The following is a 12,863-nucleotide window of genomic DNA, read 5'->3' on the forward strand; positions in this document are numbered from 1 at the left end:
CTGCTCCTGTGCTCCTGTTTAGTTAGCTCATCGTAGCTGGCTGCTGGATCACTTGCTATTCAGCAAGCAGAAGATCTTCTTTTATTTAACATGCTTCAATTCAATGTTCAATAGTTTCAGTCATGTCACTGCAGATTGGTGTTGTTAAGAAGGGAAAGAGGAAAAGTTGCATGATGTTATTAAGCTTGGGTGTGATAGTTACGATGATGCCTGCCAACATTTGTTCTGTTCATTTTAATAATTTGAATGAAGACAAATAACACAAACAATTTTTATTCTTGGAAAGAGGTTAGCTTATCATTTTAAGCTGTAGTTTTTTTTTAAACTTTGATTTCCGTCAGAATTCATCTTATCTGTTGCAAATTTCTATTTTTCATAATTGTTAAACAGATTCCTACCTAATCATATAAAATATTTCACACACAAAATAATTAATAAAAGTTTTAACAAAAACTCTAATCTGTAACATACATGTATATTAACCATTTTATATAAGAAATAACAAATTAATAAAACATGCTAAAGTTTCAAATGCTTTGATCAAAAAATATTAATTTGGTTAAATGAAATAATATTCTAGGTAAGAAAATAACATGGAGAGGAGATGTGATACATGCTAATGGAAGTTTTGGGATGATTTTTAAGCTTCGAGCGGCACCTCCAGTCATCTGCGTTTATAGAAGATTGTAGAAAATTAATTATGCATCTATTCGACCTCCCAGCTTGATGACATCATTTGCTGACATGACCTACTGACATAGTTATAATGGGTTTTCTCCTGAAAATTTGCTTATAAACTATGCTTGAAACTTTGGATTCAATAAATTTGAATTTTTGTTTTACTTCCGAGTTAAAAGCAATTGATATTATTTTATTAAAATTATGTATAAACAAAAAACACAAAAAAAGCATCTGAAATTATTCATTGCATTAATTATTAATTCACGAAACTCCAGCGTGAATTTGGATTTCGGCCACACTACCGAAAATTTGGTTAATTTTTTGGCCCCACGTTGAATTTATAGATTTTGTTACGCTTCCATTAAAACTTCCCACAACTTTGTTGATATTCAATAGATATAGCACCTCAGATCTGGATTGATTCACTAGTCATGACTTGAAATGGAGATGGTTTATAATGACGGTGTTGGTGATTAGGCATGGGAAGGATGATGATGACATTGGTGATAAAATATTAAGATAAGAAATTACTGATTATCTGATACCCAATATGTTTTCACTTTTTTTAAGGACAGCACCATGCTGATAATGATGATAATACATAAATGAATGAACGAATAGTGAATTAACCAATGAATGAAACGAATGAATGTTAATTGAATGAATAAATAAAATGAATAAATATGTTGTATGGGAGATGGCTAGTGACAAGCCAATTTGAATCTTTATAAACAACAAAAATGTAAAGAACTACGACGATGATGATAGCAACGATGAAGGTAGGGATGACGACAATCAGATATAAATGGTAAAATCTAAACAACTGATATGATAACTACTAAAGAACTGATGTTCCTACTGAAGCTTTGTATTGTATTGCGGCTGCGGTAGAATGAATGGCCTTGTAATAACTATTAAACACTCCAAAAGGTAATATTATTCTAACGAAATTACATAGCATCGTTATACGGTGTAATGTTGCCAGGAGTCTATTACGAATACTATGAACATAGTTCTGGGGTTAGGGGATTGTGTTTGTTGATAAAATTCCAAAACGATCGCCAGTTGAACTAATATATTTTTTCAACGGTGAGCTTTATGACGGTAGATTGAATAAGTGACAATCAACGGCCGCACTCTGGGTGTTTGTCAGTGCGTTTGTTTGTGTCTGTATTCGTGTGTGTTTTTGTATGTTTAAGCATGCTCGTATGTTTAACAGGTCTGTGATGTGTGTTTGTATTGTAATTGTACGTATTTGAATGTATTTTTTTTAAATTGTTTTGCCATCAATAACTTTTGTAATTTCAATTTTTATTTACATCTCCTTTTTTCACTTTTGAGAAAATTTAATTTAAATTTTGTGGCAAACTATCTTACGACTTAACATTTGCTGCACAATTTGTTACAAACTCACAGTCTTGGTATCAACTGAAAAATTGATTTTCTATGGCTGGCCTGCTTCTACGTGATGTTGTTACTGATTCCAACAAAGATTTCAAAATAATTGATGTCATTGTTGATATACTTGCTGATGTCATTGATGTTCATGTAACTGTTGATGCTGTTGTTGATGTAGCTGATGATTTATTGCTGAAGCAGCGTTTGAGGTTATTGTTAATGGCAGGCATTTTTGCTGATGTTTTTTTTTAATAATAGTGTTGATGTTTGTGCTGATGCCGTGTTAATGAACCAACAATTAGGATATTGTTTATTGTTATTGTTTATTGTTAATGTTTATTGATGTTGTTTTTTAATGTCAAATTGTCATATTGCTGTTGTAGAATTGTTGTTGTAGATTGTTATTGTTGGGTATTTGTTGTTGTGGAATTGTGGCTTTGGTATTGTTGTTGTGGAATTGTTGTTGTAAAATTGTTGTTGTTGGGGCATTGTTGTCGCATTCAAATGATAAAATTTGTGATAGAGGAGAATTGTCGGTTGAAACTTGTTGCAGCTTTGATTTATGACTTCAATTTTTTTCCAATGCGGTTATGTTATTGTTGCTACGATATGAAGTATGTCGCATACTCCCGCAGCTTCCATGATTAATAACCTTTTCGCGAAATGTATCAGACGATTAATTATTCTATTTTTTTCATTTGTTTATGAATGATTAAATTATGTTTTTGTTGATACCAAAAATGTTAATAATATATTAATCAATTTAGAACCGAAATTTTGGCAGGTTACCAATATAAGTAAAATGATTCAAAACACCAAACCGTTCTTTAAATGAAATAAATTTTAAAAAATTCAATATCATTGATTGTTTTCTATTTTAAGTTCATGAGAATGCGGGTGTCAAAGACGAAATATTAAAAAAATTAAAAATGAACTGATGAACTTGAGTGGAAGAGGTGCATATGGAAATGTACCCACATCATTTTCTTCCGGGTTCATCACCATCCATCCATCCCTCGCCACATCACGTGATTTCCATCTTTCAACTACTCACAACATCAACTTTTATCATTTTTGTGATATATTATCATTTATATACTCTGAAAATTGATAAATTCAAAACAATGATATGATATGATACTATATCATTTAAGTTACAGCCAGTTATGTACGTATATGTTGATTTGTCGTTACATACAAACGTATTGACCGCACGCAGGCTAAAAGAATTAGTATTGATTTCTTCATGTCATAAATCATCAAGGCATTATTTCAAGTAAAAATAGTTACTATGAGTTTTATTGATGTGACATTTTGATTGAATGAACGTGTGTCGGGCCGAGCGATAAATGGAACAATGAAACAAACAAGCAAACGAACGAACGAACGAACGAACGAACGAACAAACAAACAAACATTTATCTATACTATGAACATGATGCTTCTAAACACGATTCTCTGTTTTTTCCAGATGCCGTTGTCATTCTCTAGAGTTGAGTTGAGATCCAGTGTGTGATTTCTATTCTACTATATTTTCTTGCAGAAATTGATCATTAGAATCATTCAATGAGAGAAATGAAATAATGATTGTTTCCGAAATTTAAAAATATACAAATGAATGAACAAGTTTTCAGCAATTCGCTCAAAAAACAATTAATGAATTGTAATAACTTAATACGCCGAAAAGTAAGCTTACAAATTTATGTAAAAAAAAGCTGTTTTGTAAAATTATATTTATATTTAGTTTTTGTAATTACGACCGCGACAAAATTTTAAAAAAGTCATCTAAAAATTTTAGTGCCATGAATGAAAATGCAATTTCACCACGGGATGTGTTTTCAAAAAAATGTTTTTTGTGCATTGTACAAAAGTAATCAAATTTAATGTCTCAATATTTGTCTTTATTGCAATTATTTCACGCATGCAGTCTCTCGCATTATCGGATTTTTAATAAATTTTTATTATCAAAAGAATGTTTTGAATGCGGTTGGATCTAAAAAATGAAACGAGGCTTAATAAAAAAATGAAATTGAACGGAAGGAATTGATAATAAAAATTGAAACAATTTCACAAAATTATGTCCAGATTGAAACAAAACAACAACTTGCTTATATAAACATTGTGTAAAAACTCACCACAACATTTTTTAATCACGAAAGATGACGAAAATATCATTCAACTTGAAAAGGAAAATAATAAAAAATAATTTGGACCAACAATGAACATCGTTTTAAAAATTATTCATCAACAAATTTGAGGTCAATCTGTGACAATAATAACCAATTTATCGTCAAATGCAAACTATTTTAGAAACTTCTAGATAGGAAACAAATTTGAGATGCACAATAATAATATATTTTATCTGCTAACATATTTTACTATTATTATTAAATATATTAACAGATGACCTTACCACAAGTCTTAAATAACATCTGCACCGAGCTGAGGGTGATTCGAGAAAGAATAAACATCACTTAGCGCCTGATAAATTTATTTCCATCTTTAGTAGAAATTTGAAATAAACTTTTCAAAGAATCATCGACCGACCGACTCATTTATTCAATGATTAAATTTTAATTAAAGTATATACAAAACAGACCTAACATAATAATGAAATATTTTCCAATGGTATTTTCCCAACTTAGATTGGAGTAGTAAACGAGGAATAATTAATAAACAAGTTTTATTACATACTCCAGTGCACAACTGGATGGTTAAAACGTACACACACACAACACACACTCACACACACACACACACTCACACACACACACACAAACACACACACTTGCCTAGAGTTGGATAAAACACGTATACAAGCGATAGTTTGTTTCTATAACAACGAGTAAACGATATAATAAATTAGGTGAACTGGTTTATGTGACCCATTTTAGAGCGCAAATCAGAGTGTACGATGTTTGTACAGACTGTTACGTAGACGCACAACAGTGCACAACTCAACACAGCACAACACAGCACAACTCAACACAACACAGCACAACTCAACGTATATTGCATTGTACAACACATCACACATCTTACAGTGTGTATAAAATCGCGAGAATTGATGCACTTGCAAATAAATAATATTTCAAAGTTAAGTTACCTTGGAAGGAATGTGATGGCTGCGAAGTTACTTTTTTCTATAATGAAACTTTCTTCAATTAATATATGGTTTCCTCCCGCTACACTCCTGGCAGCTACATAAAGTTTTTTTGGCAGACATGTGGAATATTTTTATAGGTTATGTGGCAACTAATTACATTATGTTTTAATCTAATTATTATACACTGTTGCTTTATTACTTAACTACACTCTTCTCTAAGAACTTGAAACTTTCAAAACAATTTGTGACAAAAAAGTTATTTAACAAATAAAAAATAGCAGTGGTAAACAATTAAAATTGAATCAGCGTTCAAATTACATTACACACTACCCATTGTTGATTTTTAGAGCCAACCAGAAATGAATTATTCAAGCTATTGACAATATCAGTCATTTTTATTTTTAAATACTCAGCAAGTTGTTTAAACATGCATTGCCAGCACAGAAATCTCATCTTGATATTGTTAATAAAATTAACGTATGTGAGTGGAATGTGTCTCATGTTCAGATGATGTTGTTGATGACCAAACCTTTACAAATATTAGGATCTTAATGTGTCTCCAGGTCATATCAATTGTGTTCTGTCCGCTTTTTTTTTTATACCAAACTGAAAAAATTAACATTCGCATAATTTCTGTTTATAAACAAAGTATGGACTTGTATACACTCACATGTACTTACTGGTATGTGTGTGTGTATGTGTTTTTGTCACATGTGTAGTCAAATTTATATGTTTTTATACTTGTGTGCGTGTAATGTGTGTGTGTGTGGGTGTGTGTGTGTGTGTGTGTGTGTGTGTGTGTGTGTGTGTGTCATCGGCTAAGTAGTGCACACATTCACGTACTTCTCTTAAAAAATGAATCATAACTCGTTCAAGTACATTGCTGTTTGCTGTTGTGTGTGTATCTGTGTGTATGTTGTGTGCGCGAGGTATATGTTATTTTTGTTGTGTGTGTGTGTATCTGTGTGTATGTTGTGTGTGCGAGGTGTGTGTGTTATTTTGTTGTGTGTGTTTTTATGTTGTGTGTGTGTAGTTTGCAGTTGTTTGTGTGGTTGTTTGTCGCTGTATGTGTGGTTGTCTGGAGTTGTGCTGTTTCTTTGCCGTGAATACGTTAGTCGTGTATGTTTATTTAGCATATATGTTTCCCACATTTGGTTATTAAGTATGTGATTGATGAGCTTATTACATTATAATTTGTATTAGTGTGATGTGTTTTGGCGGTGTTTGTTTGATTGTTTGTTGAAATATTCTTGTTGTGTGTTGTCGGTTTTGTTGTAGTTTTTTTTCAGTTGTTGTTGTTTAGATTGTTTGTTGTACGTTCAGTTGTTTATGCTGCTGCTATAATGTGTCGGGACATTTTTATTTACACGTACGTATTTGTATATATAATATATGAGAATTTTTTTTTCTTTTAGCTTTGGTCTCCTAATCAAAACCTAATTATTATTATTATTAATTTGGATTATTATTATATGCAGTTGTATGTATTTAGTTGTATTTTGTTGTGTTGTACTTTTTGTATTGTGTGTTTGTATTTGCCGTGTTTTGTTGTTAGATTGTATTTTGAGGTTAGACGATCAGGCTAGGTTAATATCTTTTGAGTTCGCATGCGTTTTTTATCCAATAGCTAATGGTGGGTTTACTACTGCTGCTTTTTTTTACTACTACCACTACTACTACTACTAAAACAACAACAACAACTACTACTACTACTACTACTTTAACTGCTTCTACTACTACTACTACTACAATTACTACTTAGTAGTACTACTACTACCACTACTACAACTACAACAGCTACAACAGCTACTACTACTACTATTATATAATTGGTGGCGATGGTTGACTTCGAGAAGTTATAATTTTCATTCGTGAGATGTTTTTGTTTTATTCCCTTCGTAGTATGTGACTTTCACCGATGTCACTCCAGCATTTTTTTATTATTCATTAAAAAATCAGCATCAGGCGAACGCAGAACTTGTTACAGCATGCAAGGCAGTAAGTATAAAATGGCAACAAAAAAATTAAATGAATGAATAAATAGATAAATAAAAAATTGAGAAAAAAAATGCTTAAACGTGAAAAATACTGAAAAGTTATGTTTGCGAAGTTCTTATTAATGAAAAATGTTTTTCACACGGAAAATAGAAGCTGTTTGATGGTGTTCCGTGCTGTTGTTTTTTCTTTCATTTGAAGTCGCAGTCGAATTTACTTCGTGTTCTTTTTTGCTACTGACGTAACCCTGTTTAATGTTCTTTGATGTCGCAAGATCGCTGAACGTGAGATGAGAGTCTGTATGTTTTTTAATTGAAATGTCATGTGATGTTGTGCTGTGTGTGTGACTGTATGCGGGCTTGCAAACATCAAGAGAGCTATTAAAAACTGTAAAAACGTTGAACGTTCATCCTTTTAATTGGTTCTTTACTGGTTGGCCCACTGCTCTTGGTTCATCATCACGCTCGTCATCTTCATCATCGTCACCATCATCATTATCATCATCATCGTCATCATCATCACCATCATCATTATCATCATCATCGTCATCATCATCACCATCATCATTATCATCATCATCGTCATCATCATCGTCGTCGTCGTCGTCATCATCATCACATACTCCTACTCATCACTCCAGTAAAGTAAGTACTTTGTCATTTTTCTCCGCTGGTTTCAATTTAATTCTAATGGTTTATAACTTTTAATTTTTTGAATTTTCGTGTGTTTGTGTTGGTGCGTGTGAATGTGTATCTGTGTGTGTATGTGTCTTTGTGTGTGTCTATGCGAGTGTGTGTGTCTGTGTGTCTCTGTGAGTGTGCGTGTGTTGGGTTGTGTGAGTGCGTTGCTGTGTGTTGTGTGTGCAGTTATGTTGCGTAGGAGGATGAAATAATTTTCATTCTGTCATGTTGTGATGAGAATTTTCGGGCTTTAATAAATCAGGGTAACAACAACAATAACAACAACAATAACAACAACAACAATAACAAAAACAATAACAACAGCAATAACAACAGCAGCATCAATCACAATAACAGTAATTCTTCATGTTACTACATCTCGTTGCATAAAATGTTTTACTGTCATATACATAAGGTGACTAATTTTTAAAAAATAATCTTATTTTTTTATAAAAATCCATTTAAAAAACCAAATAAATTATCCAAGTTATTTGTAATAATTATCATATTGTTTGTTGAAATAATTAAATTATCATAAAAAATAATGACATTACTACAATAATGATGCTCATTAATAAAAGAATTAATTAAAAACATTGAAACTCACTCAGCCGGACAATGTTTAGCTAGATGTCTGTCTTTCTGTCTGTTTGTCTCTTGACAACAACAATTTTTTAGTTCAGTAGATGTTAAATCATGTCACAACACAATTCCATCGCTAATTGCTACCAACGAGTTTCACTAACATTAACCATAACATGCTTGTAACAGGCAGCAACTGCACCACCAAACACCGACAATTAACCACTACTACCACTACTACCACTACTGCCACTACCACCACCACTACATACTACTTTGTGGCTCATTTACATCTCTTTTTGTATTATTTCTGACTTTTAGTTTGTCATATTTCAAACGAATGACATTTTAAAATTAAATTAATGAATTATAAATTCTTAAATAAAAAAGTATTAGTTTTGTTTATATTTGTTAATTTTTTATTTGCAAAGCTATGGTTGGGTGGAGTGTTGTTGTATTGAATTGTGTGTCGTTGTGAGAATGTTATTAATACCTTTTTTAATCCTTCAAGTTATTGAGATTGTTATTAATGTACACGTATATGTACGTAAGTATATACAAATAATATGTAGAAAGTACGGCACGATGGTGTAACGTTGACGTGTCTGACACTGGTATTGCAGCCACTGGATTCGATTGCACAAAGATATCCGCCTATGATATGCCATGTAAAAATGTGTGATGCTTTGTTCCACGTGTATTTATTTAAATGCCATGCCACGTGTGTTTGTTGTTGATGCTTATAACAAATAATGAAGAATGATCGTAGTAAATGGTACATAGTAGGTCTATATAATCATTTTAACGAAATCACATGTTAACATTGTCGGACGCGGTTTGTATCATTCTACTAAACACATTTTTAATCATATTTTTTGCTAAATCATTAAACAAACAATTAAAAAATGAAGTCAGAACTGAGTTCATCAATAATGGAAACATGAACTCATTTAATTATGACTAAAAATAGGCTTATGGATATACAGTATTATGTGTATTTAATTATGATGTGTTGTTTTGTTTGTGAATTAAGTGAAAGTTCACACATACACGGAAAGAAAGAAACAAACAAACACATCACACACATACACACACACGTACACACAGACTAACACTTATATAAATATAAAATTACGGTGTGATGATAACAAACAAGTACCAAACGCTTTGATGAGACTTTTGTTGACAATTTTCAAATTCATCATTACGATTGATGCACGGTTTTTCATTTTATGTTTGTTACAATAGCTAGTTACAAATACAAATTACACACACCACACACACACGCGCGCACACACACACACACGCGCACACACACACACACGCACACACACGCACACACTACTTACTACAAACATGTTTATTTTTGGGTTTTTTTAACTTTCACTTTGATTTCTATAGAATAGATGTGACTCGGTTATTTTTATGCTATTTTTCATCTAGTCATATAAAAATAATACTAAACTTTAAATATTTTTAAATAATAATAATAATAGTAGTAGTAATATTTTTAATTAATAACTATGATAATTAATGAATATTTTAAATATTAACAAAAATTTTCTGATATAGTCGGCATCAGCATAGGATAAAGATGTAGTGTTGTGTCTCGATGAAGTTTTTTTTTTCTTTTTTTTTTTTTTAAGTAAAGAGCTTCTGCCCATAAAGAATGATTCGCACATTAGCGAAAAAATTTCTCACGATACTTCTTCACTTTTTTGTACGGATGCTAATTTGTCATCAGCATCATTTTCACTCTTGTCGTCATTATATTTTCTCCTCTTCATCATCATCGTCATCATCATCGTCATCATCATCGTCATCATCATCGTCATCATCATCGTCATCATCATCGTCATCATCATCGTCATCATCATCGTCATCATCATCGTCATCATCATCGTCATCATCGACGTCGTCATCATCGTCATCATCGACGTCGTCATCATTTTACACGTACATAATTATTATTTGATTTCATTGCCACACCTCCAGCATCTCTTCCATTCATTTTTTATTCTTTTCATCATATTAAATATAATTTAAATTACGTAGAACTCCATTTGATCTTATTCGTCCGAATAACTTGCCACAGTTTCATCAAACACGTTGTTTATCGGCCATCTCCAAAATTCATACGCAATTATTATTATTAATTAATATTATTATTATTATTAATATTATTTGTTTTAATATTATTATAATATGATAATGCTATTATTGGTGTTGTTATTTATCTACATTGTTATCATTGTTGCTGTACGCCAACCTACTTTATAAAAATTAATTCCATTAAGAAATTAGAGCGAGTTTGAAGTTTGAACTATCAACTCTGGAGTGTTGTTGCAAACGGGTTGTTAATTAAAATGTTTTTCGCACACAAGCCTGTTTCGGCGTTTATGATTTAATTGTTGTTAGGCGTCAAAGTTTAAATTTACTTTTTGAAATTATGATATATATCTTAATATAACATTTTTGAAATGATGATGAAGTGATGATATATATCTTATTTTAAACAGTTTCAATCGTGCCAAAGTCTCAAGGAAAGAATTGAACAAACAACTTGAAATAATTAATTTAGTTTCAAAAAGACGTTCGTGAATAAGATAGCGAGCGGTGTCAACTAGCTAACTAAAAATAATAATTTTTTAATTATTTGTTTTTAAATTTTGAATGTTAAAAATTACCTAGTGAGCATATAAAATAATATTATATTGAGTAGAAAATAAATTGCTATGCTCCATAAAAAATGATAACAAGCCAGTGATTAAAATTCTAATTATTTGTTCCATGTTCAAACATTTTACGCTACCTTCCATTTTGAGAACATTTTCATCAAGGGCATAGATTCATTATCACCAGCCACTTTTCCGGTTCACCTACAAAGCAGACATCCATCCATGTGATCCTGAAGCATTCCACCTCAAATTCCGTGCGAGTGTGAGTGGATGGCGAAGGAATCATTTTGAAAAGCAGGTAGGTGCTGATGGTTTGAAGGATGGTGGCAGGTCAGATCAGTTGTGAGCGACCGTTAAGTCATGAATGATCAGCCTGGCACCCACCGGCTTACTTGATCAAACGAAGTTGTTTGTTTGTCTCAGGTTCAAACTGTCATCTTCACCTATACTCTCCTCCAGTCTTTTGTTGATGTGCCTCCCACGTTCAACTTTTAACAGATCTCTTTCTTGTTGGGTCCTGTTTCGTGGCGTTGACTTTGTACGCAAAGTTTTTTTTTTTTTGCACAGTCATTGCTTTTACTTATTTCATTTTTATCAAAATAAACATTTCAAATAATCTTTTTCACTAGACGTCCTGCATTATTTCTAAACAGGGATGTCATACAGCTGAAAGGAAACTCGCTGCAGTGCCACGTTGTTCTGCTTGCTCCTCATAAGCACAAATTGCTAGAAAAGCATCATTTCTATTTAAAATTCAATAAAATTCACATGTTACAAGAATTATGTACAGAATTTACCAAACTACAACTGCTGCAATTGTTAACTGGAGATAAGTGAAAATGTTAAATTTCAGTATTGCACTATTGAATGTATTTTATGGAACGCACGATTTTCTTATCATGGCTTCCCATGCAGCTGAAATTTTTTTTACTAAATTTTCTGAATTTACTTGAGCGAACAACTACACAACGACACAAAATCTACCCAAGCGCAAAAATATGAACAGAAGTACACATAAAAACACAAACGAGTGTACATAACGAGGTACTGTACTTGTGAAAGTACACAGAACATGTTTAATGCTATAAACATCTTGTTGGAAGGCATAACGCAACAGCACGTTGCAGCCCTCCCAACAAGGATGATTAAATCCAAATATCAGTTTTTAAATTATTTAAAATTCAATTTTTTCATTTATTCGGAAACTTCTAAACCGGAAAAATTTTAAGAAAAAAATTTTTTCCATGTTTTTTCTGTAATGCTCTTTGGGGATTACATCATAAAAGCAGGAACAATTTTTGCATTGAAACATATTTACGAGCGCAACTTTTTTTTCTCCTTCATTTTTCAATTTGCTTTCCTCTGCATTATTAAAATTCTCAAATTGAATTTTTGAAGTTTTTAAAAATATATAATTATAATTTAAAAAATTGAAAACTTAATTTGATGGGATTTTCAGTTCTTCGACAACCACATTTATTTGTGTGAAATATTTTTTGTCTAAGGGTTAGTTTGTTTCATTAACCGCAACGAACGCACACATGTTTTGAAACCGTCTGAACATCACATGTAGAAGACATTCACGCAATGCAAACACATTTAGACATGCACTGCACATGTGCTTGCTTGTGTGTGTGTGTGTGTTCAAATCGCGCGTTAAAACCAGCGTATGCTTCCTTATTTTCATATGGTTTACATGGATATTTTTATTTGTGAATTTTGAAAAATATGAAGTCGAAGGCA

The sequence above is a fragment of the Helobdella robusta genome (genome assembly GCF_000326865.2).
Source record: "Helobdella robusta unplaced genomic scaffold HELROscaffold_12, whole genome shotgun sequence".
Taxonomy (NCBI): Eukaryota; Metazoa; Annelida; class Clitellata; order Rhynchobdellida; family Glossiphoniidae; genus Helobdella; species Helobdella robusta.